The sequence below is a fragment of the Suncus etruscus genome, chromosome 4 (genome assembly GCF_024139225.1).
Source record: "Suncus etruscus isolate mSunEtr1 chromosome 4, mSunEtr1.pri.cur, whole genome shotgun sequence".
NCBI lineage: Eukaryota > Metazoa > Chordata > Mammalia > Eulipotyphla > Soricidae > Suncus > Suncus etruscus.
In genome coordinates, this window is record NC_064851.1 from 89,983,443 (window position 1) to 89,996,413 (window position 12,971).

Consider the following 12,971-nt stretch of genomic DNA (forward strand, 5'->3'; position numbering starts at 1 on the left):
TAAAGAGTGGTTTCACTGGCCAGGTGAAACTTTTGCTGCTGCATTAACCATGGGCCTCCACTAATTTGGTTGGTAAGATTAGAAGTACATGTTTGCAATATATTGGAGAGCCTATCCCTCATTGTTGTAGCAGAGATCACAAATAGTGGAATCTCTGAGATCAGTTTTGGCATGTATAGTGGTGCCAAGGTTTGAACTTGCAAACTCAATGCCTGTAAGGCAGGTGCATTTAGCTGAACTACATGCCTGAAACCCCTTACAGGGTTTAACTAAAGAAAACTTTGATTCTGCTTCTATTTACTTTTTTAAATAACTTATTTTTACAATGTTGCTTATAAAACAATTGTTTCAGGTATTCAATGTTTCAACACCAATCACAGCACCAATTTAACCTTCCCTTCTCCAATGTTCTTGGTTTCTCACCTCCACCCCCTCTGGAGCCTGCTTCCTTAGTGGCACGAGAAAATTTACTTCATATTGCCTGTTACACCAAAATGGCAAATGAAAATTTTAGAAAATAGATAATAAAAGCCAGTTTATAATAACAGTTATATCTCAAAATGTTGTTACTAAAGTCATTGTCTGAGAATTTACTGAGATGGTTGGTTCTGGTTAACCTTTTATTGTTTCTTTGTTTCCACTCATTAAAATTGTCGAGTTTCAACAAAAGTTTCCCATCAGATTTGGGAAACAAATCTATAGATATCTAGTACTGTAGTACTGATAGTACTGTAACATATAGAGGAGGTGTTATGTGGCCATATATGTGGCTGTATATTCCAGGAACTGTAGAGCCTTATGTTGAAGGAGATTGGTTGTGCTGTCTACAGACCTCTGAAGGGAGCAGAATCTTCCAGCCCCATTGAGTTCTCAGAGTTTTGATCTCAGAGCTAGATCTCTCTGGAATGATTTGGCAGCTTTGTGACTTGTCATAATTCAACAGTTTCTATATGAGAGGCTACTTTTAGTTTTTGATTTTTTTGACCTAACTTGAGGAAGTTGAAAGTTAATTACCACGAAGAAGATTAAGATGCTCTCAGTTTTTCAAAGCACGTTCTTTAGAAGTTGGAGTGATAGTACAGCTGGTAGAATATTTCCCTTGCATGGGACCAACCTGAGTTCTGTTCTTGGCACCCCATATGGTACCCTGAGTCCCATCAATACTGATCTCTTTGTGCAGATTCAGGAGTAAGTTCTGAGCACTGTTGACTATGACTTTCCACAAATGTTAAAGAAAATAACAGAGACATGCTCTTTAGTGACATGTGAGAAGATGAAGGCCTTCTAAGGTCATGCTAGGATATAATAAAATCTCTTGCCCTCTCATTGTTTGTGACTTCATACTAATGAAAAGACATGATCTCCCAGTTTGTTCTGACAAGAAACTTTTCTGGTCACCATTTACTGATTCCTTTCTAGATGGATGTTAGTTTTAGTGCATATACTTGTCACAAATTGAAGGCTCAGTAAAATATAAGAAATGATTGAGACTGAGGATTGTAGATAGGCAAACTTTATTTCACAAGCCCAAGGGGATAATTTACTTTTCATTTCTTCCCTCTCTCTCAAAATAAAGAATCTCCAACAAATGGTATATAAAAGAAAACAGAGCACACAAAAGAGGAAAACTTTGCAATTTAATAACTCAAGCATGAAAGCACAGAAAATAAGCAGGGCTCAACTTACTTGGAAAAATAAGTCTGAACCTATTGTATTAAAACATGGGGTTGCACTAATCTAATGAGTTTTAAGGCAAATGAGGCATAAAACATTTCCAAAATATAAAGTCAGTAAAATATCCAAATTACCCTTTAATGTTATTATATGTTTTATCTTATTGGGAGATGGTAAAGAATAGATTATTCCTAAAACTGCCCTACTAGCAAGTGAACTTATTTTAAAGGGAATACATTACTATGGTAAGTTTTTAATAATGATTAATAAAAACAACTGACCTACATTTAATACACATATACTTAGCTTGTAAGAAAACTTTCATAAATAGAATGCACAAGACTTGAATTCTTCAGTCCTAGAAATTTAAGAGAATGCTGAAGAATTTGAAAAAATTATAGTCTATAAACAATTTTGATACTAGCATAAAATAAAAGAACTGAAATATATTTTTCTCAAGAAGAGACTTATTTACAAGTCATAAGATTTATGTAGAAAGAATAAACACCTTTTTTTCTCTAGATTTTATCCTAAAAGTATTCCGGTACATCTGTGTATGACTGAATAGAGCATTTCTTTTTGAACAAAGCTAAGTGAAATTAGTAAAAAAAACTATTTGTATAATTTTTAAGCTGTGAAAAATAGAAATAATTTATTCCTGAAGCCCTTAGTATTATCATAGTACTGTCAAGTTAAAAATATTACCAAATTATGTATAGTTTAGTAAAGGAGGGCAGCTCATACATTTTTATTTTTTAAGTTATTTTCATTTATTGGGATAAGCCTGATGATTCTTAAGACTTACTCTTGGCTCTTCAATCAGGAATAACTCCTGGCAGTACTTAGGGAACCATATTTGGTTCTGGGGATCAAACCCCAGTTGGTGCACGATAGTGCAAGATAGTACCCTAAATACTATATTATCACTTTGGTCCTTCAAATAGTTTTAAATTCTTATACATATTTGTTTGAATCTATTTTATTACCATTTTCAATTCTTTTTATTGTTTTTGATTTTTGTTTTTGAGGTACACCCAACAGTACTCAGGGGTTACTCCTGGTTCTGGCAGGCTCTGGGGACCATATGAGATGTTGAGGATTGAATCCAGGACTGTCCTGGGTCAGACGCGTGCAAGGCAAACACCCTACCCACTGTGCTATTGCTCCAGCCCCAATTATTACTAATGTTCAGTACTACTGGCTATTTCATAACAAACTTTTGTTTAGAGATGAAAATTAGTCTTTTATTCTTTACAACATAGAAGCAAACATCATTTTAAAGCATTTAGATTTACTTGCACATCCTTGAACATAGTGTTTTGTTTCTTATCTATTTTTGCATATATGAAGTTCATATGAGCAACAGCTCATACATTCAATCTGTATACTTTGATTTTCAAGAATTTAATTAGATAAAAGTTACAATAAATCACTACATTAAGTTATAATATCATTAATATATAAGCAAAATCTTTATTTGTTTTTGGATCACACCCAGTTATCCTCAAGATTTACTCCTGGTTCTGTGCTTAGTGGTCATTCCTGACAGTGCTCAGGGGACCATATGATATACCAGAGATAGAATTTAGGTCGGCCACATGCAAGGCAAATGCTCCATGCTCAAGCAAAAAGTTTTTGAATGAAAAATAATTTTGCTTAAATTTTTTAAAGATATTTCTATGGTTCAGTGATGCTGGAAGACATAATTTATTTGCTATTGTACCTTCATTACCAATGAACTGTGTGAAACTTCAAATTTCCAATGCATGTCAAGAATATGTTTCCCTTTATGTATTAAATAGAAGCTGATATTAAGGACAAACTGCATTTGAGTCTGCTAAAAGTGTGAGGAAAAATAAAATATTTTAGTGTGCAAATAAATTTTGTTTGTTTATCTGTTAAATTAAATTAAGCAGATTTATTTAAGGATGCTCTTCTTTTGTGTTAATATGCATTGTTAACTTCCAAGAAAAAGACTTCATTAGGCAGTGTTTCCTAAGCTTGTGTGAGCATGCATATCTTACCTAGGAACTGTCTGTGGAAGGTTATTCACCCAGTTGATTTGTGGAGAGTTCATAATTCTGTCAAATGTACAACAAAATGTAAACTCGTATACTCTGAAATTTTAATAGTTAAATAGTCAAATTATAAGTGCCAGATAAAAAATTCCATTAAAGTATAATCAATAGTAAATACACTACTGTGTTTATCAAAGTTTCCTGCTTTAATTCAAGCTTTTGTATTCTGTTCACATAAAGGCCTCTCCCAACTAATGATGCCATAAATCAGTAGAGAAAAACATACTTTGCCTGGATTGTTATAATGTGGTGTATTTTCCCAGATTTTGGGAAATGGCAAAGATTGGGGACCCTTATTAGACATTATAGTTATACTGCTGCTTCTTGCTTTTGCAAACATTCCCTCTGTCTTTATTCAGGGTTCTTGGCAAAAGCTCAATGTGAAAACACCTGGGGAAATCAAAGTGAGGGGAGTTATTGGCTCACGAAAATTGAGCAAAACAGGGAAGGGCTGAACACAAATGGAACGAGGCCTTGAGGAAAGCAGGGACACTTTCCAGCTGCTTATGATTTCTGTTTTTGTCTGCTTGTCAGCTGAGGTTTTTTTTTTTTTTTTTTTTTTTTAAATGTACTCACTTTCTTCCAGGTGGCCTTGAATGTGGTTGCCAACAGTTTACTGCTTAATGTTTTTCTTAATTCACCACTGGAGAGCTAAAAACTATTCTTTCCCTTTAAATTTAGAATATCATGAAGATGATGCGTGACCCATTTTTGCTTTTTGAGACCTGTACCATCACTATGGTTTCAGGGTTAATGGCATATCTGTTAGAACGTCTTTTGTAGGAAAGCATCACGATTTACAAAAGGGACAATGAAGTGCTCATTAGGTGCGAGGGATATAGCAATTCCTTAGTTATCTTCAATCTCAAATGCCACCCTTTCTTGGCTGAACAAATCTGTTTTATTTCCAGATACAAACTTCAGAGGACCTAGAAATTTTCCCCAGATTCTTCCCCTTTCATCTCAAGTTCAGATATACTCAGAACTTGTGAGCTTCAGTGAGTGAAGGCAAAGGAAGAGACAGAAGATGAATAGAGCAAGCAATGTTTGCCTCATTCATATATTTAAAGTCAATGTTTTGGGAAGTCACCTTATGTTATTGTTGTGTGTAAAATAGAACATTTTCTTCTTTGATTTTGTTACTTGCAAAGGAATCAATTTGCCAGCGGTGATTTGTGTCTTTCTGGGATTTCTTAAATCTCTTCCAGTCCAGTGATTCTGGTAATTGTCCTTGTTCCTGATGTCCTGGCACTTGTGACATTCAAGTTTAGTTGTAAATTAGTTGCTCTTCTTCATTTTCCCTCATTCTGAAAGAATGAAGGGAAAGAGAAGAAGAAATGATCTTTTCTTCTGTCTGAACATTTCTAATATGAATCTCCCTGCAATTTTATCTGAATTTCAAACATTACAATACTGTTGCCTTTACAGTTTTGTTAATTTTATTTGTTGTCTGTCTGTGGTAAACTAACAGTTCTAAATTTTACTTGATATGGTTTTACAGATAAATTAATACACAAAATATTTGATTTTATTTATACTTATAGACTGTAGCATGATGATAGCAACGAATATTTCATTAAAAACTCAGTTCTAGAACTCACCTGAATAATTATTGCCTTCTTTAAAAATGAGAAAACATGCCTAGGCTAAAAAGTTACCACAGTTCATTGAACAAAGAATCTAGGCCAGGGCCTCCAATAATCAGGGTTTTTTTTTTGCTAGTTTCTAGTTATGCTTTATTTATTCTAAATCAAGTTGGTAATTAGAAACATGTTTCTCTAATTTATTTAGATTAATCAGTATGGAGAAGTGTATATGAGCAGTTTTCAAACTCTAGTAGCAAATTTAGAAATATGTTAAGAGTCAGCCCTAGGTCTTTCTTTCTTAAAAGAAAATTTTTACTTTTTTTTTTTTAACTTACTCAATGTCTATCTTGATTACACAGTTTTAGAACTCTTCTTTTCTAACGCCTCAGTTCTCTTGTTCTGTTTCTTGTTCCATTGTATTGATTAGTTCAGGCAGTCAGTACACATCTTAATGACTGGTTCTCAGAAAGTAAACTCTTTCCCCATGAAATGTGCATTTATTTTATTTTTTCAGGAAAAGTATCATTTAACTTAGAAAGAATAAATAAATTTACACAGAAAGATTTGTCATTTATGGATGAAAATAGCAGAAGCTTGACATGGAAACCTCTTATTATTTATTTCAAAACTGAAATAAATTTTTAGAGGAACAAGGCTTATATTTGATTAAATTTTAATAGAAATTTTTATAGCTTGTAAAATAATTTTATACATAATCTTATTTGATTAATATTGTTAGATTTAACTATGAACAACAAAAAATGAGAAAAATAACCCCATAATAAATTTAAATTTAATGTACAAGACAAGTATTTTTGAGCAATTTTGTTCTAAATATTGCATGATACATTTTATTATGTATCTGAGACACATATTTAACCAAGTGAACTGTATTTTCCTTGGCAAACTTATATTTGATCCTCAGATAATTTTTATAAAATTGGAAGAATGGTATTCTCATTATATAGGTGAGGACATACTCTTAAAAATTAAATTTATTTATGCATTCTTCCTTTAAAAGTATTACCATATATCAGATAAGCTTGTCAGTGTATTTATGTAATAATAGGTAAAGAATAGGGTACTGTAGTATCTTATTAAATGACCACACAATACAATATTGACAAATGTAAATGTTTCCCAAGATAATAACTTTTATATTGAATCCTAAATGTTCAGTAATAGGTGCAGATGAGACTGAAAATAGAAAAAGGAAAGGAGATGAGTGGCTAAAAAACTGTGGCATATCTACAATATACAATCATTAGAAAAAAATGAAGTCATGAAATTTGCTTATACATGGATGGACATGGAGACTATTTTTTTGAAAGTTAGCAATACATTCTTTTTTGTATTTCTCTTTTTTTAATCTTTATTTAAACACCATGATTACAAACATGACTGTAGTTGGGTTTTAGTCACAAAAAGAACACAGACAGAGAATGAGAGAGAATGAAAGTGAGGAAGTAAGGGTGGGTGGATGGGTTGAGGGGAAGAGGGCATCAAGGAAGGTGAGATGACAGGCAATGTGCACTGATGAAGATTGTTATATATTGCATGACTGTAAGTCAATCCTGAACACTTTATCTGTGGAAAAAAGTCCTGCAATAAAAAACCAAAAGGATAAAATTCATTATTATAACTTAAGGAGCTATAGTTCATGTAGTTTTACTGCCAGAAATTCTTTGAGTTAGTGTATGGTGACAGTTAAAGCTAGAAAGCTGGTTGGATAATCAGGAATCAATTCATGAATTGATATAGTTTTATGCAATGTGTTCTTTTTCTTTTGATAGGAAGTTAGCCTTCAAGGTAAGACAAAAGGTTACAATTTTTTATTTTTTTGGGGGGCCACACCCAGTGACACTCAGGGATTACTCCTACCTATGCACTCAGAAATCACTATTGGCTTGGGGACCATATTGGATACTGGGGGATCAAACTACATCTGTCCTAGGCTAGCATGGGCAAGACAGCCGCTTTACCACTTGCACCACTGCTCTTGCCCCTAGTTTACTTTTTTTTTTTTAAAGAATAAGGTTTGTCCTGATTGATTAGTATGATTCAATTACAAATAGTGGAATAAATTGGATAGTAAAAAAGACATGAAAAATCAGTTATTCAACAAGTTTTTAATGATTGCAAAACGAGGCATAAATGGAAAGATTTACAATAATGTGGATGAAAAAGGTATTGAGAACCAAAATAATGGCTATGGGGAAGGAAAGAAGATCTTTTGAGAAGATATTTCAGAAGTAAATAACCATAAGTAAATAATAAACGAGGATTTGTAAGTGTGGGAGAGATAAAAGCTGCTTGAGGATGCATAGGTGAGTAATATCATTGTGGATGTAGGAAATACTGACACACAGGGAGGGAAAATAATTGAGTTTGTGCATTTATTTATTTATTTTGGGTTTAGGGCTAAGCCTAGTGGTACTCAGGTCTTTTTCCTAGCTCTTTGTCAGGGATGATTACTCACAGTGCTCAAGGGATCGTATGTGCTGCCAGTAATTGAACTTGGTTGGTTGCATGCAAGGCAAGTGATTTATCTGTTGTCCTATTTTCTGGCCCAAAATCCTGTGTATATTAAATGGCATAGGGAGAAGTAGTAAGAAGGACAATTTATTTAGGCATAAAAATTAAAAGAGAGATCTTGGCTAAAGTTTACTCAAGAGATGACTCATGAGCTAATTAAAGTTGCTTGTTGAAGCAACAGGTGATCACAAGGCACTGAATTTAAAAGTAAACTACAAGGAAACACAGAAGAAAAACATTAGCACCTCAAAACTAAACAGTTCATTACTGAACAACCAGTGGGTCAGAGATGAAACCAAAAAGGTAATCAAAACATTTCTGGAAACAAATGACATGAAGACATAAATTGTCTGAATTTATGGGACACAGCAAAGCAGTTACTAAGAGGAAAATTTATAGCCTTGCAAGCACACATCATAAGGAAGATGGGGCCTATACAAAAACTTTATGACACAACTTATAAAATTAGAAAATGATCAATAAAAGGAAACAAAAATAGGTCGGCAGAAGGAAATAGCAAGGTTTAGATGAAGTGGAAATCTAAAAAGCAATCCAAAAGATCAACGGAAGAAAAGTTGGTTCTTTGAAAAAATAAAAAAAATTGATAAACCACCAGCATAACTCACAAAGTAATGGATAGAGAGAAGTCTAATAAACTGGATTAGGAATGAAAGGGGGAGATCACCACAGATACTGCAGAGATTCAAAGGGTAATCAGAGACTACTTTGAGAAACTCTATGTCACAAAACATAAGAACTTGGAAGAAATTGATAGATTCTTGAACTCTTACAATCTTCCATGGTTAAACCAGGATGATCTAGCAAATATAAACAGCCCATAACTACTGAGGAAATTAAAATGGTCATCAAGAGTCTTCCCAAAAACAAAAGCTCAGGCCCAGATGGATTCACTAATGAATTCTTTCAAACCTTTTAAGAGGAACTACTACCAATCCTCTTCATAGTTTTTATGAAGGTAACATTACCTTGACACCAAAACTAGACAGAGATCCTGAAAAAAAAGAAAACTACAGACCAATATCCCTGGTGAACACAGATGCATAGATCCTCAACAAAATTCTGGCAAATAAGATCCAATGCCTCATCAAGAAGGTCATACACCACGACAAAGTAGGATTCATTCCAGGAATGCAAGGATGGTTTAACATCCATAAATATATCAACATAATACACCACATAATCAAAAATAAAATTATATGATCATATTAATAGGTGCAGAGAAAGCATTTCATAAGGTCCAACACCCATTCTTGATAAAAACTTTCATTGAGATGGGAATGGAAGAAACTTCTCAATATAGTGAAGACCATCTACTACAAGCAATGGCAAATATTATCCTCAATGGAGATAAATCAAAAGCATTTCCTCTAAAATCTGGTACAACACAAGGCTGCTTGTTTTCACCACTCCTATTCAAAATAGTGCTGAAAGTTCTTGCCACAGGGATTACGCAAGAAAAAAATATCAAGGGCAACCAGATAGGAAAGGAAGAAGTCAAGCTCTCAGTGTTTGCAGATGACATGATACTATATTTAGAAAAACCAAAAGACTCTACCACAAAGTTTCTAAAAACAATAGATTTATATAGCAAATGGACAAGCTACAAAATTAACAAGCAAAAATAAATGGCCTTCTTATACACCAATAATGATAGAGAAGAAATGGACATTAAAAAAACAATCCCAGGGGCCAGAAAAATAGCATGGAGGTAGGGCATTTGCCTTTCATGCAGAAGGACGGTGGTTTGAATCCCAGCATCCCAAATGGTCCCCTGAGCCTGCTAGGAGCAATTTCTGAGCATAGAATCAGGAGTAACCACTGAGCATTGCTGGGTGTGACCCAAAAACAAAGCAAAACAAAAACAAAAACATAAATAAAACGAACAAAAAATCCCTCAGATCAGTGGAATAGACCAGAGTATTCAGAGAATGTTCCCCAGATATATAATCAATTAATCTTTGATAAAGGGGCAAAATGAAGCAAAGAATGCCTCTTCAACAAGTGGTGTTGGTAAAACTGGTCAGCCACTTGTATAAAAAAGAACCCAGACCTCCAAAAAGGTAAATGCAAATGAATTAAAGACCTTGATATCATACATGAAACCATAAGGTATATAGAACAATACATATGTAAAACACTTCATGACATTAAAACAAAAGGCATTTTCAAAGAAGAAACAGCACTCTTCAAATAAGTCGAAGCAGAGATACACAAATGGGACTTTAGTAAACTGAGTAGTTTCTGCAACTCAAAAAAAATTTCCTAGAACAAAAAAAGCCATCCACAGAATGGGAGAAGCTATTTACCCAATACCCATATGATAAGAAGCTAATATCTAAGATATACAAGATATTGACAGAACCGAACCAAAAAAAATGTAATCCCATCAAAAATGGGGAGAAAAAAATGAACACACAATTTCTCAAAGAAATACAAATGGCCAAAACAAAAACAAATGCTCCACATCACTAATCATCAGGTAAATGCAAATCAAAACAACAACGAGGTATCATCTTACACCACAGAGACTGGCACACATCACAAAGAACAAAAACAGTCAGTGCTGGCGAGGATGTGGGGGGAGAAAGGAACACTCATTCACTGCTGGTGGGAATGCAGTCTAGTTCAGCCCTTATGGAAAACAATATGGAGATTCCTCAAAATCTGGAAATTGAGCTCCCATTTGATCCTGCAATACCACTCCTAGGGATATACCCTAGGGCCTAGAAACTCAAAACCGCAATACAAAAAAATCTCTTTCTCACACCTATACTCATTGCAGTGCTATTTACAATAACCAGATCCTGAAAACAACCCAGATGCCCTTCAACAGATGAATGGCTAAAGAAAACATGATACATATACACAATGAAATATTATGCAGCTGTCAGGAGAGATGGAGTCATGAAATTTTCTTATACATAGTTGTATATGGAAACTATTATGCTGAGTGAAATACATCAGAAGGAGAGATAGACACAGAATAGTCTCACTCATCTGTGTATTTTAAGAAAAATTAAAGACATTGAAATAATTCCCAGAGCTTAGTGACAGAATGACTGGATCAAGATATGAATTTCAAAATAAAGAGTGGTGAGTGCAATTAGAGAAATAACTATGCTGAGAACTATCATAACAATGTCATTGAGTGAGGATGTAGAAAGCCTATCTATAATACAGGCTGGGGGGGGGGAGGATTTGGAAAGCGAGGTGATGGGGGTCTTGGTGGTGGGAAGGTTGCACTGGTGAATGGGGGTGTTCTTTTTATGACTGAAACCTAACTACAATATCGTTTGTGATCACGGTGTTTAAATAAAGATATTATTTGCTCTCTCTCCGCTCGGAGGTAGGCAAGGTGCAACTTTTCTTCGGTAGTCCGGAATCCGGGTTCATCCGACACCATCCGCCTCCGCCATGCCGCCCAAGTTCGAAGTCAAAGTCGTCTACTTGAGATGCACTGGTGGGGAAGTTGGGGCTTTGGCCCCCAAGATCGAGCCTTTGAGTCTGTCTACAAAAAAGGTCGGTGATGATATCGCCAAGTCCACTGGAGATTGGAAGGGCTTAAGGATCACAGTCAAGTTGACCATCCTGAACCGGCAGGCCCAGATCGAGGTGGTGCCTTCTGCCTCTGCGCTCATCAAAGCCCTCAAGGAGCCTCCCCGAGACAGGAAGAAGCAAAAAAATATCAAACACAGCGGCAATATCACTTTCGATGAGATTGTCAACATCACCCGCCAGATGAGGCACCGGTCTTTAGCCTGAGAGCTCTCTGGCACTATTAAGGAGATCCTGGGCACAGCCCAGTCTGTAGGCTGCAACGTTGATGGCCGTCACCCTCACGACACCATTGATGACATCAACAGTGGTGCAGAAGAATGCCCAGCGAGTTAAGAAGTCCCAAGAAATGCTTCAATAAAGTATTTGCAAAAAAAAAAAAAGATATTATTTATAAAAAAGAAAGAACAGGTGATGAGGACATCATTCAGGCTTTCTATAGAGTGATTGTTATACAGAATCTCTTGAGGAAAATAATATTTCAAGATAAAAATGAACACAGGAAGTTGACAATACAATAGCACTTGAGAAAATGAAACTAAACAAGAATATCTGAGACAAAAGAGCAAAGAAAAAAAGATAGAAGAGGAAAAGAATAGTGAGAGCAGGCTGCAGTATCAGCAGAGTGGTGGAGCTGGGGATGCTGAGAGGAGCTCATCACCACACAGCCTTGAGCATTAAATCCCATATTCCCAAGTCTGCATCAGGGTAACGGACTTCTGGAGATGAAGTGGCAGCCCGTCACCAGATCAAAAATCAAGCTATTAAGAGATTGCTAATGATGATGGCAGTTAGCCTTAAGTAACAGTGGCTATGCTGGCAGCGGCTACTGGGCAATGTTTCTGGGACAAGAGTGGCACCATGACTTGGTTCCACAGCAGGGCTGAACACTGTGGAGCATGGCACAGGCCCATTTGTGCGGCCAAGCTCCTGGGACACAGACATTACAGCCAAAGGAGTACAAGGGCAAAGCTAGTGAGGCCATACAGATCACAGCAGAGCAACTGTCATATGGCAGGTTATGAGACTGCTGACAGTGACAGTGAGGGTGAGGAGACACACTGCTTGTGGGTATCCTTTTGGCTGACTCCAGACCCTCTTTTGGGATGACCCAATAAGGGCTTTGAGCTTAGCTTGTGTTTTCAACTGAGGTTCCTCTGCCCAGATAAAAGTGTGGTCTTGAGACAGGCAATATCACAGACAAGCAGCCATGGTGATGGTACGCAGCTTTTTGTTATCAAAGGGCCATTCTGAACTCAAGTTAGTGTACCAATAGAAGAGACTGGCCACTTAGCTTTGTTCATGGCTACAAATTTCTTCTAGTCAAGGATTCCCACCACAACACTTAAAAAACACAGCCACACTTCAAAGGTCACTGTGTGAATGAAGACTGCAGAACTCTGCCACACTTAGTGAATGAAGATGGAAGTTTTGAGGACTTAATTAACATCAGCCTATGTAGCCTTGATGAAAAGGACTTTTGAAAGGAAATGTAAAGGATATTCAAAGAACTCACAGAAAT

At 35.7% G+C, this 12,971-nt stretch overlaps 1 pseudogene; it reads left to right on the forward strand.

Annotated features, from left to right (window-relative positions):
- The first annotated feature begins 11,253 nt into the window (after positions 1-11,253).
- LOC126006192 (60S ribosomal protein L12-like) lies at positions 11,254-11,792 on the forward strand (annotated as a pseudogene).
- The last annotated feature ends 1,179 nt before the right edge of the window (positions 11,793-12,971 follow it).